The sequence below is a fragment of the Elephantulus edwardii genome, unplaced genomic scaffold (genome assembly GCF_000299155.1).
Source record: "Elephantulus edwardii isolate Elephantulus edwardi_28Jun2011 unplaced genomic scaffold, EleEdw1.0 scaffold00116, whole genome shotgun sequence".
Lineage (NCBI taxonomy): Eukaryota > Metazoa > Chordata > Mammalia > Macroscelidea > Macroscelididae > Elephantulus > Elephantulus edwardii.
Window position 1 is genome coordinate 7425915 of NW_006399866.1, and position 15945 is coordinate 7441859.

Consider the following 15945-nt stretch of genomic DNA (forward strand, 5'->3'; position numbering starts at 1 on the left):
TTTGGGATGGTAGTGCAGCTCCGAAGAAATCACCAGGATAGCAGAGATTAGTGGAGGAGTTGAGAGGATGAAGAAATAGGTAAGGTGCAATGAGGACTTGGGGAGATAGGGAAATAAAGGTAATAGATCAATAGTAATTAATTATATAAAATATACATAAATGATTATATAAAACAAAATGTACATGAATGAAACAATGTATATGAATGATTGTATGAGAGTAAATTATAGTCAATATATAATATAATTTAAAAGTAAATTGGCATAGGGTTGTAGACTTAGATGTGCATCAGTAGCTGTAAACTGGAATTACAAAAATGCTTTGGTTGTTACAACTAACTGCAGCAATATTTTTATTTAAAATAATACATTTCTGCTTAAATACTGCACAAAATTTTGAATGGCAGTCATTTTAATGTCAACTCTCTGACATTGTCCCCTGTTGTGCTCTGCAACTCATACCTCATAGTCTCCTGGTGACACTCCCAGATCCAAGAAGCCACCAGAAGCAGCCACCAGAAAGCAAATGCCACTTCACACTGCATCAATAGAGACATGATGCTAAAAGGAGGGGGATGTACATCAGGGCTGGATCCTTTCACCATGCCTATTTAATCTGTATGATGAGCAAATAATCTGAGACATTGGACTGTATGAATAAGAATGTGGCATCAGGATTGGAAGGAGACTCAATAGCTAGCAACAGGCAAAGGACACTATCTTGCTTGCAAAAAATAAAGATGACTTAAACACTTAGTAATGAAGCCTTTAATATAAATTACACCTAAACCTAAAGAAAACAACACTCTTCACAAGTAGGTCAATAAATAACATCATGGTAAATGAAGAAAAAATTGATTGCATTTGTGCTATTTTGGACCATCTCCCAAATGTTCAATTCACTCACTCACTGATTCACTCACTCACTCACTCACCCACCCACCAAGTATTTATTGAATTCCTGATAAATGCCAAGTGCTGGAGACTGAGCAGCAAAAAGGGCCAATCCAGCTTCCACCCTCACGAACTTTATAAAACAGTGATAAAAAGACAAAAACTCGAGTTTTGTAGTCAGGACTGACTCGTAGCTCAATGGGTTTTCCAGAGGCTGTTAATCTCAAAGCGAGAGATTGCCTATCTTTCTCCTGATGAACCAGTGGTGAATTTTTTTTTTTTTTTTACCAGTGGTGAATTTGAACCATCAGAGAGGTCCCACCATTGGGTTAGCAACATAACTGCCTATGGACTGTTGTTATTGTTATGAAGCATTAAGTCAGAACCAACCCCTAGCCAACCTTCCAGTGGATTTTCAGACAGGAGGAGATTGCCCATCTTTCTCCCACAGAGCAGCTAGTGGATTCAAACCACATACCTTTGGGTTAACAGCACAACTCCTTACCACTAGGCCACCAGAATAAAGTAGTACTAAAGATAGGCCAAAAAACCAAGTTATGATTGTACATCTTGCCAAAAATCATGGTGGAAGTACAGGGAGAAAACTAGGGAAAGGGACCGCAGCCAAGGCCACTGGGTCATGGAAGCACCCTGGAATGGCTAATGTTAGCCTTCAGACCTCCAGGCTGAAAAGGAGTTGAGTGTAAATGGGAGTGAGAGTGAAGAAGAGTGTTTCCAATGGAAGGACCATCATGTGGAAAAACTTAATGCAGAGAAGTAGACAACATCATCAACACCTCATAGATCATCCATGAAGCAGAGAGTGCAAGGAGTTAGGTAAAAAGGGAATAAAAACACCCATAAACTGCTACACCATCTGCAAGGGCTGACTTGTCTCTACTATTGTTGTTTTAATTTTTAAAATACATTAGTAAATTATCAGCATTTTTAAAATAAGTCTCACAGATAAAGTTTCCCTAGATTAATTCTAATGCTCCTCCTTGACACTCTCTGGAAGTAACACTTACTGGTCTTGTGTGTAACCTTCTAGACTTTTCTCTAGGCTTTCACATACATATAACTAGCTAACTTATTGTCATCAAGTCAGAATAGACTTCTAATAGCTGACCCTTCAGCAGGTTTTCTGACACATATATAAGGGTCTATGGAAATAAAGAGATGCTTTCGATTTTGTTGCTGTAAAAATGGTTTTGTACTGTGCACGTCTTGTGAAGTTTACTTCTTTAACTCCAGAATGCCTGTGACTGTTAGTGTCATCCTCAGGGGACTGTCCATCAGCAGAGTCTGCTGACTTGGCAGGAAGTGAGCGCTTGTCCTGGATGGCACCAGCAGCCTGTGGTGGGTGAGGGTAGAATCTGCAGTCAGCTGTGACTTCTGCCTCGGGCAAACTTCCTCCTCTCCTGGAGCACGATTTTCCTAGTCTACAAAAAAGAGGAGGAAGGGGCTGTCCCCAGGATGAGGATGAGTGAGAAAGGAGTTAAGACCCACACAGCTGTTAGCTTTTTGTGCACACATTGATGACAATGGTGATGCCTACACCGTTGCAAGCTGGACCTGAGTCTCCTAACAGAACCCTCATGGCATCCCAGTCCCTCATCTGCAGGCCATATGCTGGAAGACAGACCACTTCCTTACCTAACTATTCCCTGTGTTCAGGACAAAAGTGGAGTCTGTGGATGTGGGAAAAGGAATATAGTAACTAACAACCTAATCTTGCAGGCTCCTCCCACTCTCCCAGACCTTAGATCTCATCAGACTCCACTTGTCCCTCCTTCAGCAGTCTCCTGCCTTTGTGACTCATAGTATGTACAATAGCTCTGAACTCTGCTATATCCTGAGCCAATCTCACTGTGTCTGATCCACCTAACCTCAATACCTCAGTTATTGTGTCAATCCATCTCATCCAGGGTCTTCCTCTTCTGTGCAGTCCCTCCATCATTCCTGGCATGATGTCCTTCTCCAAAGACTGGTCCCTACTGACTACATGTCCAAAGTATGTAAGACATCATCTCAAAATCCTTGTCTCCAAGGAGCAGTTTGGTTTCACTCTCTCTAAGACAGACCTGTTAATTCTCTTGGCAGTCCATCGTATATATGTTCAATAACCTTCTCTAACATCACAACTCAAAGGAATCCATTTTTCTTCTGCCATACTTGGCCATTTTCCTGCTCTCAGATGCATAGCAAGTAACTGCGAAGACCATGGCCTGGATCAGGTGCACCTTAGTCTCTAGAGTGACATAATTGCTCTTCAGCACTATGGAGAGTTCCCTGACAACAGATTTTCCTAATGCAATTTGTCTTTTTTTATTTCCTGACTGCTAGTGTCAAGCATGTTGATTGCAGAACCAAGCAAGCTGAGATTGTTAATAACCTCAAAATCTTCTCCATCTGTCATGCTGCTGCCAATTGTCCCAGTGGTGAGAATCTTTCTTGTTGTTTTTTATTAAAAAAACAAACAAACAAACAAACGTCTTGTGTGCTGTCATATCACACCCGACTGGCACAGGAGAGATTGCCCCTCTTTCTCCAGTAAAGCATCTGATGAATTTGAACCATGCACCTTCAGGATTGCAGTGCAACCTCTTGCCTCTAGACCACTGAGAATCTTTGTTTTCTTAATGTTGAGCTTCAATCCATATTGCAGACTACTGTCCTGGAGCTCCTGCAGCAAATGTTTCCAGTTCTTGTCAGTTTTAGCAAGTAAAGTTGTGTAATCAGCATAATGCAGATCGTCTTCCTCCAATCCTGATGTCACATTCCTCCTCAAACCTCCCAAATTATCTGTTCTGCATACAAACTGGAAAGGTATGAAGACAAGTCATATCCCTGACACACTTCTTTTCTGATTTTGGAGCACATAATAGGTGCAATATATATTGTTTACTTGCTTGCTTGCTTGCTTGCTAAGGTCACCTTTACAAGGGAGGTAAAACTGTTACCAAGTAGGGTTTAGAAATTAAACTAACCAGAAATTCTGTTCCAACAAGCGGTGATAAGTATAATATTCCTAACTTGGTAAATTTTGAGCATCCACTGAGTATCAGACACCACTGTTGGCATACACATAACCTCGCTGGTGAAATCCTCACCAACCTCAAGAAGCAGGCTCTAGTCCCACCATGAACATATTCATGCATAAGGTTCTCATTATCATCTCAGATGTGACATGAGATGGTGTATACCATATTGTTTTGGTTGTTGCATTTATTGTTTAGTCTGAATCAACTCATAGCTTGCCTAGCGAGTTTTCAGAGGCAGTAAACCACATGAGAGGAGATTGTCCATCTTCCTGAAAAGCAGCCCTTGGGTTTGAACCACATACCTTTGGGATTGCAGCATAGATTCTTACCACTAGGAGACGAGAGCCTCCACTGTTGTTAGATACCACTGAGTCAACGATAACTTGTAGGAACCCTATGACCAATAGATCTAAACAGTGTCCCAGCCTCACCATCTCGGATATCCTTGAGCCCATTGTTACACTCACTGTGTCAATCCATCATATTGAGGGTCTTTCTCTGACATTCCACCATTCCCAGCATGATGCCTTTTTGAAAGGATTGGTCCCTTTTGACAGTATACCCATAAAATGTGAGATGGTTTCACCATCTCTGCCTCTAAGGAACACCTTGGTTATACTTCCTCTAAACTTATTTCTTTCTTTAGTAGTACATGGTCTATTCTTATCCAACACCACAGCTCAAAGGCATCGAGAAATTACTCTTACTCTAGCAAGAGAAGCTGGGTGTGTAAGGCATTACATAGGAACTTGGTATGTCCTGAACATCCTTTGACATTGCATTTGTAAAATAAGGAGTGCACATAAAAAAAGAGAAGATACATAGAACTAGACAGAAAGAAGACATGGATATAGAGATGGAGATAGGAGTTATGCTGTGGCTGCAACCAAAAAAAACACTTGAAGCTACTGGAAGCTGGAGAAGACAAGAAAAGATGTTCCTTTAAACCCTTAGAGAAAGTATGGCCCACCGATTACCCCAATTTCTGGCTTCTAGCCTCCAGGACTATAAGATGATAGCTTTCTAGTCTTATAATCTTTGGTATTATTTTATAGCAGCGCTTGTGGTTGTTGTTGACTATTGAATTGGAACTGATCAATGGCTGACCCTCCAGAAGATTTTTCAGAGGCAGTTAATTGCATGGTATGAAATTTCCCAACCTTCTCCCAGCTTCTTACCACTAGGCTACCAGAGTTCCTGCCCTAGGAAACTAATAAAAGGAGTCCTGGCGGCACAGTGTTGGGCTTCTAACAAATGCCAGTGATTAGAACCCATCAGTTCTTCTGTAGGAGGAAGTGGTAGCCTTCTCCTGTTAAAAATTGACAGCCTTAGAAATCTGTTGGGCCATTTCTACTCTGCTTATAAGATTTCTTTAAGTCAGGGTGGGCAATGGGTTTTAAGAAACTAATATCATCTCAGCAAGGCAGGAAAGGGAGATTATGTAGAAAGTCCAGGGGTCAGAAGTGAAGAACCCCGCTTTTATCAGAGCAACCTAAATGCAAGAGAAGTTGGGGCATGTAGGGATCATGTAGGGGATCAAGTGATGACCACAGAGCATCCTGCATTATCCCGTTTTTCAAATGAGCACACCCAAGAACATAAAAGTTAAGTCATTTTAGTCAACATTAGCCAAGTCACTCAGTCCATGTTAGACCCTATTTATTATTCACACATGTGGGTGGGTGTGATGAGTCACACATTCATTTACATTTATCAACATAAACATCAACACCTGCCTACAAGCACAAACCCCATAGGCAAGCTCGTCATTGGTAGTCCCATGAGCTAACTGACTTCCCCTTTGCTGGTTGAAAGAGTCATGGACTACTTCTGAGATCTGCTGGAAGATATGAAGATCTTGGCCAGAGGAGGGTGGATTCCCTTCTCCATCCATTTTTCAGGACTGAGGCCACTGCCATTCAGGAGCACTCACTGGTGCCATCCAGGAGCCCAGCATGGGCAGAGCTCCCAGCATCACCTTCCCTATGATGACATTCAGCACTAGCCCATTCCAGGTATCACTGCCTACCTCTTAAAGACTAGGAATTTGCTCCTGAATCTGAGACTGTCAATAAAGCGGGATTCTAGGGAAATCTTTCCCCCCCAACACAAACAGGAATTGTAACAGGTATACGCAGTGAAAACTTCTTATTTCCAAATTTACATATACCCACACACAATTAAATGACAGATTTGTGGAAGTGTACTCAAATCTATAAATCTGAACTTCTTCTTGGAAATGATGGCACAATCATGCTTGCATTATGACTAGAGTTGGAGTTGACATAAATTACTCTTCAAAAGTGTGAAGATCAAGATAGATAAGAAAAGATCAAGAGACTGTTGTAGATTTGAGGAGACTAAGGAGATATAATGACTAAATGTCATGCATATGGTATCCTAGATGGGATCTTGAAACAGAAATAGAGTATCTGTGGAAAAATCCGAGTAAAGTTTATGTTTCTAGCATTTTGCCAATCATCAGTTTAAAGTAAAAGCTAAAGAATCTTCCTGTCAGTGTTTAAAGAGAAGCTCATATCATATCCTGTAGCTGGAGGGCAGACAGAACTAAGACCTAAGCAAATAAGCAACAGATTTTCAAGAGTCAAATAATCAGCCCTGGTAATTACTCTACGCCCAAGACAAGGACTTAATAGTGAAGAAGTAGAATCCAGAGACTTCTTACAGTTGTTAGTTGACTTCAACATGTTGTAATACTGTTAACAACAGATCTGAACCTTGACCTATCCTGTGCCACCTTCACCATCTCCGCCATGGCCAAGCCCATTGTTACATCACTGTGTTGATTCATCTTGCTCTCATTTTCTTTTCTTCTACTTGAAGTGAGTATATTTGAGCAGATGCACTTGAGAACCTTGATCCCAAGATTCCCCTGAAGTATCTGAGTGTGCAGGGGTGACCCACATCCCATTGTTAGTAAATAGTGCTCACCCTTTATTTTCAGCCCCCACTCAATGAACTCAAACTCACTGCACTGTAGTCATTTCCAACTCATAGAAGCGTTCCACCAGCTTTCTGGGGCTGTAAATCTTTAAGACAGAAGACTGACCATCTTTCTCTTATGGAGCACTACCAGAGTTCCTAGTATCAGATCTATAAATTTTTTAAAAAAAGGAAAACATCATTTGTTGGGGCTTTTTGTTGGTTTGGTTTTCAGTATAGGCCTCGTTTAAGAAGGTCCAGTTGCCTCCACAAAAGAAAGATGGTCAGTCTCCTTCCCTTAAGATTTATAGCCTTGGAAATCAGGTCCATAATTCAGAGTAAATCAAAGCATGACTCAAGTAGGCAATGTGGAACTACTAAAGGAGAGTTATTATACACCAAAGGAGATGATTCTCCTTATTTATATCTATAGGTGGAAACTAGGAATGCATACTGTTGTTAGAGCAGAAGGTATGGGCTGTGAGGCTGGCTATGGGAAAACCCTGTAGACATGAAAGTATTCTCCCATGTCACACACAACATTTAATACTCTGGCAAGAACCTCAAGAGCTTCTGGAATGGCCCTTGGAAACTTGGACAGAAACAATGTTCATTAAAATAATGTTCAAGAACTTGGTCTTAACAGCCATAATGTACTGAGGAGGAAGGCATACTAAGGTTCAAAGAAGGGAGCATGTTAAGATGGATCTTCCATAGAAGGCAAAAACTTATCAGCTGCCTAGATATCTTGGGAGAATCCAGAGATTTCATTTACGAAGTCAATAAGAACTGAACTAAAGACAAAGGTACCAACATTATTGAGAGGCTCGGTGATGGCTTAGTGTAGCCCGGGGCAGGTGGTTGGAATGTTGTTAGAAGACGAGGCTTCCTGAGGGCACTAGGGATGACAGGGTCAGGAATAACAAAGGCCAGTGCTTACCTATCAAAAGCAAATTGGACATAATTACAGTAGTGGGCAGAAAGACCAGCAGCAAGGGTTCCTACTGCTCCTAGGGTCAGGATAGAAGAGTAGCCAGCTAGGGTGTTACTTATTTGATATAAGCAAAAAAGAATGAGAATGGATGAGCAGAAGGCTGAGGCAGCCTCCCCAAGGGAAATCATAATTCTCTGCCCAGTTACTAGATCCAGAACTTGAAGAAGAGGCTGATCCCCAGGAGGAAGGATACTGCAATAACACAGCAAATGTTTACAATATTAATTCCCAAGTCCTTCTCCCAAAGGAATCTACAGCCATTTACTCGGGTAACTGTAAAGTAACTGGGGAAAAGGGAATACTCAGGACTGTTGGACCCAGGGCACGAGTTGATGCTGGTACCCAAGGGCCCAAAGAACTGTAACAGACTCCTTGTTAAAAAGAGGACATGTGGGGGTCAGATAATAAATGGAATCTTCACTGAGTCAGCTTAAAAGTGGATCTTCTGGGACCACAGGTCATTCAAATGCCATTTCCTGGGTTCTCAAACTTATCATTGGAATGACTATTTTTAGCAGTTGAAAGAATCTTTATTTTGGCATCTTAGTCTGCAGAACAACAGCTATTAAAATAGACAAACCCAGGTGAAAGCCCCTGAAATCTCCTTCTCCCCCAAAGTAAAATAAAAATTAAAGTCATATTCTAACCTGTGATGGGGAATGCAGGTCAAAGACTTAAGGGATGCAGGGTTTATAGACAACATCAAATTTCTACTTAATTCACCAGGACTAAAAGAGACATATGAATGGCCTCTGTGTTAAGTATAAAGATGCAAAACACCTCCCCCAAGAGCATCCACTGCAGGAGAGACAAGATGACTCAGTAGATGCCAATCTCTCTCTTCAGTGCTCTCAGTGCCTATGAAAGGGACTCATGAACAACATGGTCAACATAGCACAGTTGGGTGCTCTACAGGGACCCCAGGGCCTGAGCACCCTCTCACTAAGGCTGACCCAGCTACTGCTGCTTCTGAATGTCACAGCTGCCAACATAAAAATCATTGAACAGTACCTGCTACAGCACCATACTTGGGTGTGCATATTGATTGCATCTGACCTTTCCATCTTGGCAAGGGCAACAAAATACCTGACAGACTTACAAACATCCCAGGTGTGAGTTTTCCCTGCTTACGGGAGATTAGGCTGTTCAGCTATCCAAAGCTTCAGAGTATCTTGATCTATCACCATGGCATCCTACACAAAATTACTCCAGGTTCAGGGAAGATTTTTTTATGGCCAAGAAGGTACAATGTGAGCATTTAACCATGGGATTCTCTAAATCTACATAGCACACCCTCTAGAAGCTACCAGCCGTGAGATGAACAGCTGACAAGTGTGATCCTAGAGTCTGGATTATTGTTGTTTTGCATTGTCCAGTCAGATTCAACTCATAACTGACTCTCCAGAAGGTTTTCAGAGGCCATTTAATTGCATGGAAGGAAATTGTCCATCTTTCTTCCACAGAGCAGCTAGTGAATTCAAACCATGTGCCTTCAGGTTGGCAACGCAGCTCCTTTCCACCAGGCTATCAGAGCTCCTTAATGGATAGGATAGAAGGACCTAATTGAGGGGCTGTCTTAGAGGTGACATTCTATGAGGATGGAGCACTATCCTTTAGGATGGGATATACACTGTAAATCACCAGTCATGCTATGGCTCAGTATCCCCAACAGGAAGAATACCTCGTCCCAGAACAAGATGGTCTGGCTCACCATCATTCCCAGTGGTCTGCTAAATGAGACAATGTTTGTCAAATTCACACCCTGTGCCAGGCTTAAGACACACAATGAGTGGTAATGAAATCTCAAATGTTCTCATCAACATGATTTATAGCATTATATTGATAAAGTCAGCAACAGGATTCCGAAAAATCAGGAGCAGGAAGACTACTAGGTCTTGTTGTTCTTAGCTGTCCTTGAGCCAGCCCTTGACTCATGGCAATCCCTGTAAATAATGAAACAAACTGCTGCCCAATGCTATATCACCCCCATGATTTGTTGAGAATTGTTGTGATCCAGAAAGTTTTCATTGGCTTATTTTTCAGAAGGAAATTATCAGACTTTTCTTCCTAGTCTTTCCTAGTCTACAAGTACTGCGGAAACCTGTTCAGCGTCATAACAAAACGCAAGCCTCAACTTTCAGACAGCTATTGGCTGTGCTTGAAGAACAATGGGTAGGAATTGAACCCAGATCTCCCACATGGAAGGTGAGAATTCTGCCATTGAGCCACCAATGTCTCATTCCGACTTAGTCTCTTCATCATTCTCTACCATCATTTCTCATGCTGCAGATGAAATAAGTACTAATTCTTCTCCCAACTTGTTCCTCATGGGACCTGAAGATCATTTTAGTTCTCCCATCCCCAACATGTTCTTCTGGCAAAGCCCCACCTGCTACCTGGGGAGAGCTAAGCTCTAAGAAGATGGGGATTCCCAAAGCTACATCCCTTTCTCAACTTGGGGAAGCTTTTTCTTTGCCTGCCTCCATTTTATTATCAGCAAAAGATTCCACTGGAGCTTCCAAGGACTGATATTCAGAAATAAGTATGTAAATCCTTTGTAAATGTATGCTAATTACTTATTTTTAATTATAATGTAAATAAGTAATTACTGAATAATTTTAAAGTATTTACATGGGGGTATGTGATTTAGACACTAACTTGTTATAAGATATAAAAACTATAAATTATACAGTAATTATGGCCCAATTTACATGCTAAGGCCAAACACAATTACATAGAAAGAAAAATATAAATAATCAGGTAATTCCACAGTAGTTACTGTGTAATAACCAGGCTGTTTGCTTTCTCAAGTTGACAGAATGGGTCTGTGTGCTTATCCTGGTTTGGAGGAGACAAAGAGAAGAGCATATCTGAAAAATTGAAAACTACCTTTAAAAAGAACTAGTCACAAAAAAGGGGGGCACAATCAAAAAGTCACTGAGTTTAGAAAAAAGGTTTAGTAAAAGGGCTGATCACAGAATTGGGCTTCATGGCCCTACGATTCAGTGGTCCTGTATTAACACTTTTTGTCTCTCAGCAGCTCCCCTCACACATTACACTATAGGAAACCAAGAGGTCCCCAAACTCTCCTTCAGGCTATCACTTGCTTGAGCTGTGCCGTTTGCCTTCAGCCTTCTCTCTGAACTTTCTTGCCTGGCTGGCTGACCATGCCTCACTCTTTAATTCTCTTCTTCACTACCTCTTTCTCCAGGAAGCCTTCCCTGACCATTCCATGACCAACTATAGTAGAGTCCCACAGCCTGCCAGGCTTTCTCCCATCACACTCCACCACAGTTTTGAGATAGCAGTGGACTTAAGAATATGGAGGCTGATAACAGGGAGATCTGAGTTCAAACCTGGTCCAGAGCCTGCTCACAGCCCCACCCAGAACCTCCCAGAATGGTCTCACGGATGTGGACTCACTTTAGAAAAGGAAACCACTGGGGAGTACCATCAAGTTGGGCCCTCCAGAGGGTTTTCAGACATGGTAACTCACAGAGTTGTTGATTACTCCTCTTTCTCCCACAGAGGAACTGCGGGGTTCAAACTGTGTTTGCCTTTCGGTTAACAGTGCAGCTCCTTACCACTAGGGTTCTACTTCCTCACGAACCACCCCTCACTGAAACAACCCTTGAAGAGGCTGTGATTCTCCTCATTTTGCAGGCAAGGAAACTGGGGCTTAGAGATGCTCGGTAATTTAGTAAAATTAGAGTTCAGAAGCACAGATCTGAGTTTAAAACCAGCTCTCTTTTCCAAGTCCAAACTTGACATCCCTATCCTATCCCTGCCACTCACTCTGGGTGTGGCAGCCCAGAGTCCTCAGGCAGCCTCAGAAGAGGGTGAGGGAATGGACACCACCAAACCTCAAAAAGGTCCCAAGGCCAGAGCAGAGAAAGGAGTGCCTCTGTTACCCCTGCAGCTTCGAGAAATGTGGTAGAGGCCACAGAATTATCTGCTGGGATCCCCCAAGATCTTACTTTTCAAATCTTAGTGTCACTGGGTTAATCTCCTGGAGAGCTTGTTAAAATGAAAACCTCTGGACGCTCGCAGTCTGCCAACAAACTCCACAGTGGGACCCAGAAGACGCCTCCTTCATGTTCTTCTGCACCTCACCCCACCCCTGATGGCTGGATGCCACTGAGTGGCCTTGGGAAAGGTCCTCTCTTCTTATCCAGCAATGAAGCTTCTATACTTAGCCAGCTTATGTGTCAAATAAATGATGGGGCAGAGTATAAAGTATAAGTCAACCAGGCAACACAGACAAGCTCATCAAACCTAGTTCCCTTCATACCGAATTGTTATCGAGCACGGTGAAAGAGCAGAAGACCCTCAATCTTGACTCAGTGACTGCAACAATGAGCTCGAACGTACCAGAGATTGTGAGGATGGCATAGGATAAGACAGGACTCAATATCTGTTGTTCCTCGGGGCAACTCAACTCAGTGGCATCCAACAACAACGATGTGTCAGGCCAGGTCCGCTTGCCCCCTACTCTTCCCAACACCAGCAAAACAGGCAGTATGTGCATCTGGTCCGATGGGACAGACCCTTCAACTCAGGGAGACACATCTGTCTGCTTGGTGTCCTTATCCCTAGCAGGTCCCCATGAGATGTCTTGACCCCACGTTTCCTTCTAAAACAAGCCAGTCCCACCTAGTAGCAGTTATCATACGATTAGGAACCAGGGAGATAGAAGAATCCATATGTAGATTTGGGTTTCATTTTTTTCATTGAGAATAGTCGTCATCGTCGTCGTCATTGTTGTTATTGCTATGTGCTGTCAAATCAGAACTGACTCACAGCCGACTCTCCAGTGAGTGTTCAGAGACTGTAAATCACATGGGAAGAGACTGCCCATCTTTCTCCTGCAGAAGGAGCCTAAGTGGAACTCAGTGGAAGAAGGGTTCTCCTGATCAGACGTATGTCCACAGAAGAGGTCCTCTGAGCCATCCCCCTGCCTCTGATCCAGCACGCTAAGCACTGAGAAATCCGTGCAGGAGAGCCTTTCTCCTCTAATAACGATAAGCATAACCCCAGTTACCGTTTGTAAACGCTGTGACTTTATGCGCTAAGTTAGGGCCTCTCTCAAGTGTCTTCATGAGAAAGCCGGCTCAGAGAGGGTTAATGGATTGTCAAGGTCACACAGCCTGACAAGTGAGCTTAAATCCAATCTCTCCTGGCCCTGAAGTCTTGCTTCGAACCAACAGACTCACATATCCCAGGCCCCAGATGAAAAGACTTGGCCCGGGTTGGTCACCTTGTAACGATTGGGGCCAAAGTCAGCTGACTGACGTGGGGAGACCTCGGTGCTGGCCAGAGATGGACATGGAAACAGTCCCTGTTCCATCACTCTAGCCCCTCATGCAGTTACTTTCCAGCAGAGGAGTTCCCTGGTCCCTTGGGTAATATTTTTTTATGGCCATTGCCGAGTGCTATTCATTTTATTACACTTTGCCTGCTATTTTTGTTGTTGGAGCATAAGCAATGTGGTCAATTCTGTTTTACGTGCCCTGGCGTCTCAGATTCATCACCAGCCAGTGTGGCGCTGAGTGGTTACACGGTAAAGTGTTTGGCTAATAAAATGCATAAAGTAGAGATAGGAAAATCAATGCCTTTGTTAATAACACTTTGCCATCCTTCACGCGGTCTGCCAGGTGGGACTGCCTGCTAGTGCCGGCGCCAGAGGCCCCACGTAAGTGTGTATACCATCAGGGCTGGGTGCCAGCTGGCCCTGGAAACTGTGTCCTTTGCCCTCCTGGGGTGGGTGCCAGGCAGGGAAGGCTGGGAAGATGTTCACAAGAGTGTTGACTCTTTCCCAGAGCCCGAGTTGGAATAGGGGACAGGGAGTAAGGGGCCACCTAGGTCCTTGAGCAGGTCCCTGACTGTAGCCTCGTCTATAAAACGTGAGTAATAATGTTCTTCCATCCAAGGATGTTTGGGAAGTTGCGGGGAGCTATCCATGTAACCCAGATCTCAGTCTCTCATTGTCATTGAAACAGAACCGACCCACAGTTGACTTTCCATTGAGCTTCCAAGTCTATAAATCAAACTGGAAAATGTTGTCCATCTTTCTGTCACAGAGCCTGGCAGGTTCAAACCACTACAGAGTGACAGTTTTGGGGGTTAACAGCACAATTTCCTGCAGTCAAAACCACCAGCTCTCCCTCTAATAAATTAAGCTGAGTAACCCAGATATCATGTACATTTACAAGTTGGATAAATATTGAATAAAGTACAGCTGTCTCCTCTCCCTAGGTTACCACTACTTGAGGGCTCTTTCAGTCCACATCCTCTGAGGTAAAAGAGATGTTTCACTGGGCAGAGTCTTAAAATAAGGTTTGGAATGTTTGCACCTCTGTATTCAAACCCCAGATGCAGTTACTTCGTATCCATCTTATTCTTAAACAAGCATTATCCTCCATCATTATCACTCAGCCTTTTGCCTGGACACAACCTGGGTTCATATGTACTCTCAGCTCAAGACTCTTGGCAGCTTTCATGGTCTACAGGGCAAGACTGGCCACTTCTCAGCATAGTACTTCCCCTACTCCTCTCCTCCTGCTCTACTTGAGCCTTCAAGCCTGTTCCTGTCGAACCAGGCCATCAGACACTTCTCCTCCAGGCCTTTATCCCTGCAGCTTCCTCCTCTAAAAACACTACTGTCTCCACCATCATCTCATCATCAGGACTCACACAGACATGTGTTACTGCCTCTAAGATGATTTCCGGATTGTTCTTGCGTTCTCTAAACCTTAAAGCTCAAACTTTAATATTGTCACTAATATCACATGCAAATAAACAATCTTCATTTAAATAACATTTAATAACCTTGCTGAAGATTATTTTTAAGTGCCTGGGACTGCCAGAAATTCGAGGTAGATTCAGAAGAGGCTGAGGAATGAAGGAGAGTATTGCTGATGTCAGATGGTTCTTGGCTGAAAGCAGAGACTATCAGAAAATGTTAATCTGTGTTTTATCAGTTATGCAAAGGTCTTCAGCCATATGGATCTTAGCAAATTATACTTATATTTAATGAATTATGGCTAATAAGAATGGGCATCTCAGAACACTTAATTGTGTACATGTGAAAGCTATACCTAGATCAAGAAGCAGTTGTTTGAACAGAACACTGCATGGTTTAAAATCAGGAAAGATGTTCATCAAGGTTGTATCCTTTCTTTGTAACTATTCAGTCTGTATGCTGAACAACTAATTAGAGAAGTTGGACTGTATTAAGAAGAATGTGATGTCAGAATTGGAGGAAGACTGATTAACAAACTGCACTTATGGAGATACCACAATCTTGCTTGAAAGAAGTAAAGAGGAAGACATTTGGATGGCCAACAGACACTTGAAGAAATTCTCGAAATCATTGGCACTAAGAGTGATAAAAAAACCCCCTCACAATGAGATACCAACTTACCCCAGTAGCAGTGGCAAAGTGGCAGAAAGCAATAAATATTAGAGAGGATGTGAAGAAATGGGAACTCTCATAAACTGTTGGTGAGATTGTAAAATGGTACAACCACTCTGGAAGACAGTTTGGTGTTTCCTCAAAAGGTGAACATAGAAATTCCATATGGCCCACCTATTCCACTACTAGGCATATACCCCAAGAAAATTAGAACTGAGACACAAATGGAGATCTGTACACCAATGTTTGTAGCAGAATTATTCACCATCACAAGATCATAGAAATAGCCCAAATGGCCAACTACAACTGAGTGGATTGAGAAATTGTCATACATTCATTCAATGTAATCCTATGCAACACTCAGGAACAACAATTTCGAAAAATACTACATAACTTGGGAAAGAATGGAGAGCATTTTGCTGAGTGAACTAACTCAGTCTCATAAGGAAAAATACTGCGTGCAGCATTTATTGTAAAAATAAAATGATAACTAATAAAACATGTATGGGGACCCACAATTGGAAGAGGTGGGAGTAGAGGGGTGAGGATAGGTAGGAGTGAAGCCACAGGGTTGCACAGTTTGGCGGATGGAGGGAGGGGTGAAGGAAATGGGAAAGATCCAGTAGGGATCTGAAAAGATTGAGTAATGATGGGCA